This window comes from Helianthus annuus, chromosome 13, assembly GCF_002127325.2.
Source record: "Helianthus annuus cultivar XRQ/B chromosome 13, HanXRQr2.0-SUNRISE, whole genome shotgun sequence".
Taxonomy (NCBI): domain Eukaryota; kingdom Viridiplantae; phylum Streptophyta; class Magnoliopsida; order Asterales; family Asteraceae; genus Helianthus; species Helianthus annuus.
The window spans coordinates 129,732,281-129,748,503 of NC_035445.2; the positions used below are offsets into that span (position 1 = coordinate 129,732,281).

The 16,223-nt window shown below is 32.4% G+C and overlaps 1 long non-coding RNA gene across 1 annotated transcript; it reads right to left on the reverse strand.

Moving 5' to 3' along the window:
* Positions 1–793: 793 nt before the first annotated feature.
* On the reverse strand, positions 794–1,942 carry LOC118485954. The gene is made up of 3 exons (XR_004877695.1): positions 1,829–1,942; positions 1,597–1,737; positions 794–909 (listed from the first exon to the last, which is right to left on the reverse strand). It is a non-coding gene; the product is annotated as an uncharacterized LOC118485954 (long non-coding RNA).
* Positions 1,943–16,223: the final 14,281 nt, after the last annotated feature.

Consider the following 16,223-nt stretch of genomic DNA (forward strand, 5'->3'; position numbering starts at 1 on the left):
TTGTTTTGCCTTTGTTTTTATAAATATATTAGAATGGAGTCATATACTTCTGCAAAATCTGACGATTTCAAGCAACGCTTTATTAAACAAATCGAAGACCAAGTTTTGGCTGATAGATCTACTCTTCAAGAGTTGAAGAGGTGTTTTAACGGACTGGAACTTGGTCTGCTGACAAGAGACCAAGTTTCGAGGGACTTGAGGGCAATGCCGACTACTTCCGTTCGTGACCTGTGTGTTGCGAGTAATATAGAATGTGGAGAAAGAGATCTGGAGTTCATGAGAAAGATCAATGAGATACACAGAGAGGTTCAGTGCTCAATGGAGTTGAAGTTAAAGTTCCTTGATTCTTGCAATTAGAGTTAGATGTCTCTGATTAGTTTTCTTTTTTATATGTAATTGCTACTTTCTTAATACTTCATATTTTATAAGTATTATTTTTTTTTATCACATTTTAGTTTTACATCTTAACATTGTTGTTTGGTACCATGGATGATCTGTTTAATGTTCATTTATGTGCTGACTTTAACAATTTTGGAAGCGAAACAGTTTCAACAAACACGGGTAACTTTTTCCTTAATCTTAATTAAATTAAGATTATTTGGTACTTGTAGATATTCTGGGGCTAAAGTCAAAAGCTACATTAGGGACAATAGCACTCAATATGGTACTCTTACAGACTCAAGTGTAGTTGTTTGATCAATTGATTCTATTGTTTTATTAGCATTTTATTGATTCTTTGTTAGTTACATTTGATGATGATCATATGAATAGTTAAGATCTATGAAAAACTTCAATTCAACGAAAGTTAAGTACCTTTTCAAGCTGATGTATAAAATTACTTCTACAAACTTCAATTCGATTATACCTCGGTCACACAGCCACCACAACTTCCAGTCGTTCCCAGCTCTCCTGCAGAATCAAAAATTAATTAGGCATTTAATCGAAAACTTGATGAACACAATTCAAAGAACAATTCTGCCTTGTCCTGTATCTGACCATGATGTGCACATTATACAAGATTAAGTACTTACATGACAGTTAATTTATACAAGATTGTTTGCTATGTTGTATATATTCTAGGGCTAAAGTCGAAAGGTCCATTGGTGGCAGCAGCACTCAATATGCTAGTCTTATAAACTCAAGTTTATATCTTTTAATATATGTTCGGTTATTTAACAACATATTTTGATAACAAACGAAGGTGAACACGAAAATAATTTTATAGCCCTGAGATTAGAAAAAGACGTATAACAGACAAGAAAGTAATTTTATGAAACCATGTTGAGGTAAAATGAGGAAAACAACCGTGTAGTCATTTAAGATGATTTTCGTCCTAATTTACAGCAAAAAGATGACAATAAAAACCTTAATGAAGGCTACCTTCAACCTAAATAATCCTAGAAATCAACCTAAAACAGTCTACAACACCCAAAAGTTAGAGTTTATACTATGCGCCTTGCTTAAAAAAGCCCTCAGAAACACACAAACAGATTCAAACTGAAACTAAGTTACAACATAGCAATGTTGAACTTCTACTCTAATCACATTGTTTTACACCATGAATGACAATATAAAGTTTATGCTTAAGATACATACCAGAAGTCTTTACGATAGAACAACCATTAGTTGTTGGAAACATGAAGCTTTGACCTATCAAAAAGTTTGATGGTTGTTTTGGTATCTCCAATGGCCTAACTACACTTTCAAGCCATTCAATAGCTTTAAACCTTGTCATAGCTACAAAAAATGAAAAAAAAAAAATCAAATAATCAACAACATTTCTATTGTTTTGTTAGAAAGAATTTGAAGGCAAAATTTAAAATTATACCTGCTCCTTGGACTTTCCTTGAAGGTAGAGTAACACTAAACAATACCGTTTCAAACTTTAGCGAAAACAACACTAAAGGATACCGTTTCGTAATTATGACATCAGCGAGGACTACATAGCATACATGATAAGTTGACACGTAGCCAATTCTATGTCATTATCTAAGCTCCCTTAATAGATAACATCATGTTCAAGATAACCTCTTTCGTGTTCATGTGAGCAAGAAGAGGGAAAGACACAAAGGATGTGTCAAACACAGTTCACATGATACGGATTTGACACCTGAACCTGTATCATCTGAACTATGTTTCACACCTCCTTTGTGTCTTCCTCTCTTCTTGCTCACATGAACACGAAAGAGCTTATCTTGAACATGAGTAATGACACAGCTGTCTTCTACCTCCATCGCTAGATTCAAAGGGCAAATATGGTCAAAATCAACAAAGACAAGATTAATAATATTTAATGTTTTGAATGTGATGGTTCATACCTTTAAGATGAAATCTGAATTATGATGTCATGCAGAAAGGTCGGATTTATGATGTCATCGAATCCTATGTGGCATACCTAATATCATGACACGTAATCAAAGTGAGGTCAGCTTCTAAGCTCCTTTTATAGATAGTAAAGATGTTAGTTTGTCTAGAATAACATAAATATTTAATCTCAGGTACTTGAAACAACCAATGAAACTGTCGAATCGCATTTAGGTTAAAGTTATAATTCGGTTAGTCTGGTTAGTAAAATTTTTGGACAGGGATTAAGACCAACAAAAAAAAAAAGAAAGAAACTTAATTCCAATCCTATGCATTAATTGAGTATCATGAATTTAGTAAAATGCAAGAGTACAATGAAATAAAGGATCTGAATAAAGCACATCATACACCTCTTCACTACATCAGATACACCTAAACAATTATATGCTTATTTCATATAATACATAATAAGAAATTCTTACACAAGGCACAGCTCTTTGCGCTTAAGCGCGATTTAAAAAAAAAAAAGCGTCCAGCCGTCCACACACTCCCTTTTTATAATATATAATTTGTCTTTCCTATAACTGTACCTGAATTCGAAGTGATGCACCCTGCAGTTTGGGATTTGAGCTTGTAAAACTTCTCAATCTGGTGTCGTGTTCTGATAAGGTCCTTCGCCATCACCTTAACAGCTCCCTGGGAAATATACGTGAAATAAATAATACGAGCAGCTAATTTTAGACGAATCAATGAAGTGGGTCCTGAAATTAGGGAGGAATAAACCGAAAAAACAAAACTCAATATTGCAAATTTATGAGCAAGTAATGAAAGAAATAAGCTTACCATTTGACCTTGTTTGGCAATTTTCTTGATTTCTACGATTAGTTTCTTTTCTTGCGTCTGCAAACCTTGCCTCTCTCTTTCTATTTCTCTAATAGATTTATCTATCATTCTCTTGTTCTCCTGCAGAAGTTCTGCAATTACCAACCATTTGGGTCAAAACTAAATATTCTTTCCAACTGTATAAATAAGAGCTGTCTTTTGTCATTCTCTATGCCAACTGTTCCGTATGTAGAATGTCAATAATTTCAAATAAAAACTGAATATAACGGGTCATACTTGTTTGTGTAAGTACTTTACTCGCAACTTTTGTTTACGCAACAACCTAAAAATAACAACAATGAGGACAGTGGACAATAGGGCAAAGAAAAGACGATAAGTGGTGAGTTTGGAGATGATACCTTGCTGTCAAGTACAGCATCGCTGTCGTCTTCATCATTGACTCCGCTGTTCTAGAATCGGACGACAAATAACATTGACTCGTCGCCTTTTGACTATCTGAAATTAAGAGCTAGAACTTCACGGGCTTTATATCCCAGCCATGGACATGGTCTGAGTTGCAGACTCGCCTGCCTGACCGCCCGAGCTGCAGGCGGAAGTAGAGGGTGTAGGTCCCACATGGAAAAGGAAACTCCACCTCACCGTCGACTTCAAACCACCAAATCTGCTGAACACATGCATACCGAACAGAATCTAGATAACAATAATGAAAAATCCAATTCGTTTGTCATTTATCGTAATCATTTCTTGTGATTTTAGGCCACAATATATATTTTTTTCAAGGTATGCATGAACCACAAATACAAAAAGAAAGACAACCCTCATTTCAGATTCTTCTACAGTTTAATCCCAACATTTCAATACATATAATTCATTCATCAAGATTTCAATAAAAATAACTTCAGAACCCTAAAACTTTAATTTTCACCTTAATATATAGTGTAGCCAAACAGGTAGATACTAAACAAAACCCTAATTAAGCAAAGACATCAAGGCAGATTTTTATGACAGAAAACAAAACCCTCGTTTCAACAGATCTGTCTGTGGTCTGAATTCAACACTGATTAAAGTGAGATTTCATACCTGATTGCTTGTATTGTCTGGATTGTATGTGATTCAATCAGAAGGAAAACGCTTCTTGATACCTAGGGTTTTTAGAAAAGAAGTGATTTGTGGTTAGAAACAGCTGTGTGGTCGAAATAAAACCATATTCATCATCATCATCATCATCACGATTTAACCCTATTTTTCCAACAAACTCAACTGAAATCATCATCATCAATTTACCGAGTTGATATTGAAGAAAAGAATTAATAGAAACTACATACACACACGTACACAAACCTGTTGAGTAAATTAGAGATATGTGGAGATGAAGTTGTGTTTATGTTACTTGCAGACAACCGGATCGAAGATGTTCTTCTGAGTTGAAGAGAGAGAGAGAGAGGTGTGAAGATTATGTTTTCAATTTTGAAAAAATGAGCTGGACTATATTTGATTGAGAGAGAATAAAAGATTAAAATTACCATTTGAATTTGATTTTTGAAATTCCCTCCTAAAAACTCTGACCTTATTTTCAATTTTGAAATATAGATAGTTATATTTAATTTTAAAGGTGGAGGTTGAAATTATGACATCAGCGTTATGACATCAGCGGAGTCTATGTGGCATCCAATGTGGCATATCTAAGAAGATGGCACATAAGCAAAATGAGGTCATGCTCTAAGCTCCTTTTATAGTATAGATAGATTTAATTACCGAACACTATTTTGTTTATAATTTAACATGTTCGAGAACTCCTCGATTACTCTTGGTCGAGGCCGGATACTCTCAATTCCTCGATTGATTGACTGACAAGAGGGCTAATGATCTTTGCAACCATTGTTAAAGTAATATTATTATTAAGAGTATAAATTAGCCAAAGAAAATTATCTCTATTTATTAAGCTATAAAATATATAATTTCATATGTTAATTATAACAACTTTGTTTTTTGGGTTTTCGAAGTGAGTTGCGTTGCTACGAGTAACCGAACTAGTATGGAATTACTCAACTTAATCTTTTTTTTTTCTTTTCAAATGTTAATGTTTTAATCTTTTACTATGACTTTATTTTTTAGATTTTATTTTTCGATTGCAATAAAGTGACAAACCATACGAGTACCAATCGAGCCCGTCACGTCATCCTCACTAGTTTTTTAACAATGTTGGACTACTGGTTGTTAAAAAAAGACTTTCGATCATATTGTACTTAAATATAATAAAAATAGAATAAATAAACAAATAGGTGAAAGAAGACTTTTTAAACCTGTTTTACTTAAATGAGATATAAAATAATAATAAAAAAAACAAATGGGTTAAAAAAGACATTTGACTAAACAAATACGTTAAAAAAGAATTTTGAACAAATGGGTTGAAGTCTAATATTATTTGGATCTTTGACTAAAATAAAAATAAATAAATGTTAAAATAACTATGAATAATATTCTAAATGATTAGGATAATAATCATATTAGACATTTTATATGCTTCAATAAACAAAATATTTAAATAACGTCTAGATGCTTTTGGAAAAGTATAAAAAGATAGAGGAACCTAGTTAGAACTTGAATTGAATAAGTTTCTTCTATCGCATAAATCTGAGATTACAATCGTGTGTGTATATATATATATATACTGAATAAATGTGAATTTATATACTAAATAATAAAATAATATATCTTTAAAAACTTTGTTTATTACATGGATTGAATACATATAATTTTATATACTAAAAAATAAAAAGTTATATCTTTAAGAACCCCTTGTATTGTTGTACAGGTTAAATAAATATAATTTTATATATCAAATAATGAAAAAAAATGCTAAATAATAAATTATTTATATATTTAAAAAACCCCGTGTATTGTACGGGTTGAATAAATCTAATTTTATATATCAAATAATAAAAAAAAGTTATATTTTTAAAAACTCATGTATTACACAGGTTGTATAAATGTAATTTTGTATAGTAATTTATAAAAAAAAGTTATATCTTTAAAAAACCCCGTGTATTACACGAGTTGAATTTATATATCAAATAATAAAAAATATATTTTTAAATACCTCATGTATTACACGGGTTGGATAAATGTAATTTTATATAATAAATGATAAAAAAAGTTGTATCTTAAAAAACCCCGTCTGTTACACGGGTTGAATAAATGAAATTTTATATAGTAAATAATAAAAATAAAAACTTATATCTTTAAAAAACCTCGTATAATACACGAGTTGAGTTCTGATTAATTTCAGATTTTGATTTCCTGCATTTTCACTCCTATTAAATAATAATCATAATTTTTCTCTTCTTAAAATTACATCTTAAGTCATATTCTTATTTTTATAAAACATATTTAAAAAATATATAATATTCTATTTAAAATAAATATATTTAAAACATTTACTGATTATAAAGAGTTAAATATATTTATTAGTGATTATAAAGAGTCATAGACAATTTAAATATGTTACCTAAATTTGGATGTAAAAGTATAAACGTAAATATTAAAATAAAATCTCTCTACGATATAATAAAACTATAATGTAACCTATTCCTATATCTAAGGAAATATATTATAAAAATAATAATTTAATATTAATAGTATATTTTCTAAATAAGTTTTTAATCTATACTATATCTCTACGTATATCTCATAATTATATATATTAAATAGTATATCTCTACGTATATCTCATAAATAATTATTTAATTTTAAATAATTTTTTAATTTTAATAGGCTAAAAAATAGATGGCTCTAATGAGTGACATGTGTTCACAAAGTGGTTTCTTTTATTATATAGTATAGATGGTATCGTTCAAATGAAAACCATTTTTATTGTGAAAACTCGAAAACTAACTAAAAAAGCCTAAAAATCACACCAATTTTTTTTTTTATAAAAAGTCGCAGGTTTTTTTATATATAAAAAAAAATTTCAGAAAAAAATAAATATTTTGTTTTTGTATTACACATGTGTAATACTACACATGTGTATGTGTACTACGCATGTGTATGTGTACTACGCATGTGTATGTGTACTATTACACATGAGTACTAAATTTTTTTTTAAATTTTTTGTTTATATACTAAAACTGGCGAAAATTGGTATGAAAAAAAATTGTATGTTTTTTAGCTTTTTTAGTTAGTTTTCGAGTTAACTAGTGGTTTTCATTTGAACATTTCCCTATATATATGGGATGATTCAAATGAAAACCACGTTTATTGTGAAAACTCGAAAACTAACTAAAAAAAGCCTAAAAAACACACAAATTTTTTTTCAATTTTTTTATAAAAAATCGCAGGTTTTTTTTTATAAATTTTTTTTTAAAAAATTGTATTACACATGTGTAATAATACTACACATGTGTATGTGTACTACACATGTGCACTACACAATTTTTTTTTTTGAAATTTTTTTATATACTAAAAGTGGCGAGAATTGGTATGTAAAAAAAATAAAAAAATGGTATGTCTTTTTGGCTTTTTTAATTAGTTTTCACAAAACTAGTGGTTTTCATTTTAACTTTCCCCTATATATATATATATATATATATATATATATATATATATATATATATATATATATATATATATATATATATAAAGGGATGGGTTAAAATGAGAACCACTATGAGTTGTGATAACCTTGAGAACTTTTTGATCCCGTGTGAGTTGGGCCAAGATTTTTTTGCACAAACGTAGATGAAAATATTATAAACACATCTGTAAAAAAGTGAAAAAAATTGTCGAGTCGTTAGTTTTGACTGATGTGTGTGAGTTGGGCCAAGTTTTTATACGCCCTGATAAAAAATAGTTGTCTTCAATAAAATTTTATGTGAGCACCTAAAAAAACTTGCATAAGTTAAAACTAACGACTCGACAATTTCTTTCACTTTTCTTACAAATGTGTTTATAATGTTTTCATCTACGTTTGTGCAAGAAAATTTTGGCCCAACTCGCGCGTGATTAAAAAGCTCTCACGGTTCTCACAACTCGTGGTGGTTTTCATTTAAACCGAATCATATATATATATGTATATATATATATATATATATATGTATAGAAAAAGGATATCGTACATTACGGCTTAACGTACTTCACGTACAACAACGTGCGTGATTTGTTTTATAAATGCGTGATTAATGTTTTCAATATGCGTGATTATTGTGTTTCAACATGCGTGATTTTGAATTTTTAATTATAACGTGCGTGATTTCAAAATGAGCGTGCGTAATTATCTGTCGTACGTGATGTACGTTAAGCCATAATTATCTGTCGTATATATATACATATATATATATATATATATATATACACACACGGTAGGGTTCATGCGAGAACCACTTTTATTACGATAACCAATGTGAAGACAACGAAATAAACCTATTACACCACAAAAAACCTAACCCTCCACTCCCCCCAAAAGAAAGTTATATATATATATATATATATATATATATATATATATATATATATATATATATATATATATATATATATATATATATATATATATATATATATATATATATATATATATATATATATATATATATATATATATATATATATATATATATATAGGGGGCTGCTAAAATGAGAACCACCCCGAGTTGTAAGAACCGCGAGAACTACACCCCACGGAGCGCCGTTCGCCGCGATTTTTTTTACAAGTAGATGTGTGCGTTATAAACACGGCCGTAAAAAATCACGGCGAACGGCGCTCCGTGGGGTGTACTTTTTTACACCTCAAGTTTGGTGTTTTTTAATTTTTTTTCTTTTTTCTTTTTTTTTCACCAAACTTGAGGTGTAAAAAAGTACACCCCACGGAGCGCCGTTCGCCGTGATTTTTTACGGCCGTGTTTATAATGCACACATCTACTTGTAAAAAAAAAATCGCGGCGAACGGCGCTCCGTGGGGTGTAGTTCTCGCGGTTCTTACAACTCGAGGTGGTTCTCATTCTAGCGGCTCCCTATATATATATATATATATATATATATATATATATATATATATATATATATATATATATATAGGAGAAGGATCCGTTAGAAACCACCCTTTATTGTGAGAACCGCGAGAACCAGTGTGAACACAAATAGTAATACCTAAAAAAACCCCAAAAAACACCTAAAAAAATTGTTATTACCATTTTTTGTAAAAATTGCTATATTTTGTTTACAATAAAAACAATGTTAAAAAAATCGAGTCACAGTTATCTACGCACATGTGCATTTGTATCATTTCTTTGACAAATTCCGTAATTCACTACAAATATTAGACAATTGCACTTTCATTTACACTACCACGTGTAATACACTACTTTTTACGTTAACAATATTAGAAATGCATTTGTGCTTCTATATGTATCAACATGAAATAAGGTGTGTTGGTACACTACTTTCTCTTTCATCTATCATTCCATCCATAATACACAAACATGCATATGTGCATTTTTGTCATTTCTTTGACAAATTCCGTAATTCATTACAACTATTAGACAATTGCACTTTCATTTACACTACCATGTGTAATACAATACTTTTTACATTACCAATATTAGAAATGCACATATGCATCTATATGTATCAACATGAAATAAGGTGTTTTGGTATACTACTTTGAATACACTTTCTCTTTCATCTATCATACCATCCATAATACACTACCATTATCTCCTACCATCCATAATACAATACCATTACATCCTACCATCCATAATACAATACCATTACCGATATTTTCACTTTATTACATGTATGTAAACACCATTTATACTATTCAATCAAGATATTACATCATAAATTGACAACTATACCAAACCATCAACCACTAGATATAACTAACCAAAAAAACATGTATATCGGCCTACTTCTCCATTAAAAATCACAAACATTTTGTACCAAAATACGTTATATCATGGTTATACATAATGATGCATATGTGCATTTTGAATATTGGTAATGTAAAAAGTAGTGTATTACGAATGGTATTGTAAATTAAAGTGCAATTGTCTATTCTTGATAACGTATTACTGTGACAATTGTGCTCTTTAATCAATGAACAATGCAAAACAACGTTAATTATCAATGAAACAATGTTTTTTGGTGTTATTATGTGTGTATTTATGTTTGATGATTTTTACAATTTGATTCAATTCAATTTCAAGCTTTAAATCGCTTTCTGGAAGGTTATACGCAAACTGGTGCGTAAACGCACTCAGTTAAACGCGACAAAACACTCTGGGATAGTGAAATAGGCTTAACACACCTTAAATAACCTTCACATAACTTAGAAATAAGTTTTGGATGGTTTGGTGTATCGAAAACAAGTTTATTCGATCGTAGGGACTATTTGTGTCAAACTACGAAACTATACTGATTCGTATGGTGTCGAACAGTCCGGAACTTGATCATAAGCTAAACATACCATAAATAACCTAAACATAGTTTAGAAATAAGCTTTGGGTGGTTCGGTGTGCGAAAATATGCTTATTTGATCTTCCAGGGACTAAAAGTGTCAAAAACGGCGTAAGTTTGCATTTCCGCGCATATCTTACGCTCTGACCACATCTAGACATCCAAAATTTTTGTACACACTAAAATATTTTTATTTTAGTGATCAGCATGCAAAAATTCCATTCGTTTCGCAATTTGGATCGTTTTCGCGCCCGTTACGATTTCCGTCGTAATTAGCCGAACAACGCAACCGTACGGCCAAATGAACCAACATCCGACATATTTTTGAGCATGTTTAATGTTTCCCATATTTTAACTTCATTATGGAACTTAAAAATGGGCTTAACGGGTGTTAGAAGTGCCAAAACGCGTCAAAACAAGCTCAGGGGCCAAAACTGTCAATTTCTGAAAGTTGCTGATCTGCAGCATGGTCCTTATGGACCGTAAGTGACCCTTTGCGGTCCGTAAAGCATGCCCAGTGACCAGAAAGTTGATTTTTGCTGTTGTTTGATTCTTTAAGGGCTGTTATGCAAAGTTCTTTGTGTGGTAACCAAGTTACCACCTCCCCAAGGCTTTGAACCTGCAACAAACAAGTGTATGGCCATGGTTTAATGCTTGGAAGCTACACAAACATGTGGAATGATCTTGTTGAGTTGCTACAAGTATAAATAGCCATCCATTTCACTTGTTTCTTTGCTCATTCATTCTTCCTCTTCTCTACATCTGATTTGAGAGCTCCCTCAAGTGTTTGGAGCTTTCTAATCTTATTGGGAACTGGGTTTTCTTGTAGAAAAGATAGCAAGGACCCATAGTGAGCATTCTTTCATTCTTTTTATTGCTTTCCTAGTTTGAAAGTCAAATATAGTTTGACTTTCAGCTTTGACCACGAGTTGGTCAACTAGAAGTTCGTTTGAACTTCGCAACGTGAGCGTAATCACGTTGGTTATAGTCCTTAGTAACTATACCCACTGATTACCACGTTAACTAGGTATAGTGACGAGTCAAAGTTTCGGTCAAAATGCGTTTTAGCACGCATTTTGCAACGGAACTACTATTAGGTATCAAAACGCCTCGTTTTGATACCAAATCAGTAGGTTAAACATGTTTTGACATGTTTAGCTCGTCACTTTTAGTTAGTGCTTGTTTAGAGTCGTAAGTCGAGCGGTCTAAACCACCGCTTAGGCTTAGACTTTCGAACTCTACCCGTTTGGTCGATCATTAGGATCCGACCAAACATGGTTAGTGACCATAGTTGCATAGGGAATAACCTTCCGAGGTTATACCTTATGGTCACCGAGTTTAAGTAGTTATATGATAAGTAGATTATATGCCTTAGGTAAATTACCAAAACGCCCTTTTCATGCATAATTGGACTTTAAGCATATGTAACATAACTTTTGTCACCTAAACTGATTATGCAACCTATTTAAACATGTTTAGGCATATAATACTTGTCATAGGACTAGTTAGACGTCTCGAACATGCGTTTGCGCGCACGACGCGTTAAAGTAGCGTAAGCTACCTTAATGGGTCGCAACGGGTCAAAAGCACTTAGGTTAGGTTTTAATTTAGGATGTAGGCTTTGTTAAACCATATCACATGAGTTCCAACACTCATTTGGTATACAAGACCTCATTCTATCCGATCTTCCGATTTAGGCGTCTTTTATTTGACTAGTGATTCGATTATTAGGTGCTGCTTAAGTTTCCTTGGTTGATTGAGCTTGTTGAGTTCTTTAGATTGAGGATACTTTGCACTTCGATGTGAGTACATAGTTCCCCTATTTTATTGTTTTCAATTGTTTAGGGGTGATTCATATGTACAAAACGATTTCAAGGTTTAAACGATGATTTCAAAAACGATTAAGATGGTTTATACTAAACTAATAACGATTTCAATAAAGTGAACAAAACTTGTTGGTTGTAGTTACATAACAAATGACATTCATTAGCATTGATCAAGCCGACCAGTATTAGGGTATGGTACCATAGGATCTGACAAATCCCGTTATCAGACTACACCCATGGTTATGTGTGGGGGTTATGTAGGTAACGACCGAATCTATGATTGTTAACTTACCCGTTGGTGGTTTGTTAATACGAGAAACGAGGTAGATGAGTCACGAAGGTTTGAATTTTATTAGCGAGACGACCAAAAGTAGTTTCACTATTAAAACGAACACGATTTTGGGACGACTTAAACGATTTGAGACGACTTAAACGAGATAAATGATTTGAATAAACGATTGGTTTTGGGTAGTGATTAGATAATGGGACGGGTGTAGCATGATATAAGCATGGTAGATACGTCGCTGGTACATCTTATATATAAGTGCTTCTATCATATTACATTGCGTGTCGTTATTTAGTTCACTTGGGAAAACGATTTGAAACGATGTCACACAACGAGGTTTTCGAAATGATATAAACCATACGAGTTTTATTAACGAGTTTTTACGAGATGTTTACGAGTTGGTTTACTAAAACAAATGTTTTGGGATTAAGAATCATGGCTACGAGATTTTATAAACTATAACCAATTTGATTTGAGTTGGTTAATTATGTTGCAATACACTTTTCAAAACAAGGTTTGTACTTTCGACTCTTGTAGTCTAATGAGATACTGCAACATATAAACGAGCCATGAATCCGATACTCTCCTAAAACCTATGTACTCGCCAGCATTTCTTTGCTGACTTTATTTTTACATATGTTTTAGGTGGTATTGCTTGATGTTGAATGCTAGGAAGCTTGTGTCACATAGGACCTGGACGAGGCCTTAGTGACTTAATAACAGTTATAATCAATGTGTAGTTCGTTTGTTTTGGTTTAAAGGCAATGTACACTTCATAATGAATCAATAAAACGAAACATTTGGTTACCATGGTTGTGGAACAATAATTCTGTTGCAACACTCCCCGACGTTTCCGTCACGGTTTGTTGTTTTAATGTGGTCGGGGTGTGACAATTACCGAATTTGTTGAAGTAATGATACATATGCACATGTGCATGGATAACTGTTACTCAAAAAAAAGTTTTTTTTTTGTTTTTTATGGTAACGAAATATAGCGATTTTTTTAAGAAAAATATCAAAAAAATTTTAGTGCTCTTTTTATTTTTTTAGATTTTATTTTGTGTTCACACTGGTTCTCGCAATAAGAGTGGTTCGCGCATGAATGTCACACCCCCAAAATACCACCCATGGGAAACCCCACTAGGCGTGACAAACCAATAACGAGCCACTAATCATATCGAACCAATCACGAGTTGTTAAATAAGATCATCATTTATTACTGAAAAGTACCATCAATAAGTTTGAATGAAAACCAACATATTCAGCGGAAGCATATAAAAGAAATCATAGTTTAACTGTTTCAAATCAAATCTATAAAATAAAATAGTCAATCACGTGAATCCCTCCAGTCGACCCATGACCACTCCAGCTACTCCAGACAGCAAGTTCCCAAATCCAAGATACCTAACGTCCTGCGAGCATGCAACAAGTATATCAGACAACGCTAGACAACGCTGTTGAGTTCATAGTTTTACGAAAACGTTGGTTACCAAGTGTTTAGTTAATCCATTGAAGTTAATAACAAATCCGAAAGTAATGTTGATAATACCCCGAATACAAGACGGCTTCTGATTATTTTGCCCTTTCTCTAATGCTCCTACCAAAGCATTGGTCATGACTAGGTCATTAGTTCAACACCCGTCCTCCCAGGTACGGGGTGAGGTTGCCAAACCTAAGTAGCGCTACTAACTAATACCATGTTACATCCCCGGTAACCAAACAACACGGAGGGACTTTAAAGGTGATAGGATGAGTATATTATCCAACATTCCCGTTTTTACCGAGTTATCCCTCCCCGGGATACCCACTGACTGTCCCAACCACCAGGACGCATGCTCAAGAGATGAACTCACCTTAGAGTGCTTGGTATGTTAATGTACTTCTAGTGTTTAATGAATGCTAGGTCCGTTACACGCGACCTAAGGTATAATGAATGTAAGTACGTATCGAGTTGGGTTATGCGATACCCTAAGTATCCACACAATGGATGTTTACTGTTTACTAGTTAACAAGTTCGTCAAAATTTATACACCACACAAGGTATATTTAGATCCAACAATGAATATAAGTGTGAACAACAAGTGCACATCAATTAAAACAGTGTAATCATCATATCAAATAATAATTGATTATTCACTACTTGTTTTGTATATCCTTTATTTAATAGATTAACAAAGGTAGGCTAATAACTAATACAATAATAACCCCACATGATCTCATTTAAAAATATAAATGATTTGAGTTGTTGAAACCCAAAACTCACGTTTGTAGTTCAATCATCCTAACATGTGATCCAGTACAGAGTGTCAGGCACATCATTCAATTGAGATAACATTTAATTTGTTGTTAGATAATTACTTAATTCAGCCCATGTGTTGATTTCGAATGGTCCAGTAGTAATGTGAATTAGTGGGTTTATGTCAGAATGTTATTCTTGGTTCAATCAAAGACAATTATTGCTTTCACATGACAATTTTGTTTAATCAAGAAGTGGCCAGATTCTTTAATGTTTCATCTTAGCATGTAATGAACATCATAAACAACACCTTATAACTTCCCTTATACCAATTAATCACACATACAAACTCAACAATTATACATTAACCCACATATTTTCCAAGTACATATACGAATGTCGACCAATTGTTAAAACACATTAGTTTTTGTATTATCAATACATGCAACTGCCCAATAATCATACACATCATAGGTTAACAAAAATCATAAAACAATGGTTTGGTAAAACCATAATATACTCGCATTGAATAAATCGTCATCATGTAACATCCCCTAACATATGCATATTAACTATCATGCATGCTTTGACAAGTTTATCCGAAGAAATAGTTTTCATGTTATTCATAACAACATATTTGACAGAAGCTGCATCAACACTTAATAAATATACTAACCCGTATCAAGATGTATAAAGAAGGTGCCAAGCCAAGAAGGTGATTTCAGTCAAAGGGGGAGGGGCTGCCGATGATCTCCAGGAGATGAGGGAACCATTAGGGTTTGGAAGTATTTGATTTTGTGATAATAATTAATATTAATCGCATATAAGTGCATGCGTGGATTAAACTAAACTCGGGCTTATTGTATGCATATGGGCCGAGATCCAACATCCCCAAGTAGTGGACTATACCCGCCCCCCATAACCCATTTAAATAACCTGATTCTAAAATATGAGGAACCCACAATATAAATGCAACCATGATTTGCAAACCGTCCAATTTGTTGTCTTTTTAAAAGATAGGTTTTAACTACCATTCAAAAATATTTGTACTTATCCTTCATGAGAATATTTGATTTAAAAAAAGGATTTCTTTTTCTTTTTAAATTTATGTTGGATGAGTATAAACTCAACATCATCAATTCAGTCAGGCAAGATTCGAGATCTTTGCCACACCACATATGCTACGTGTATATAACATTAGGGCATGCGGGTTTCAAGAAGTATGGGCCGAGGAGAGGTAGTGTGGCCTTCGGCCCAAACTAATATTGTGAAG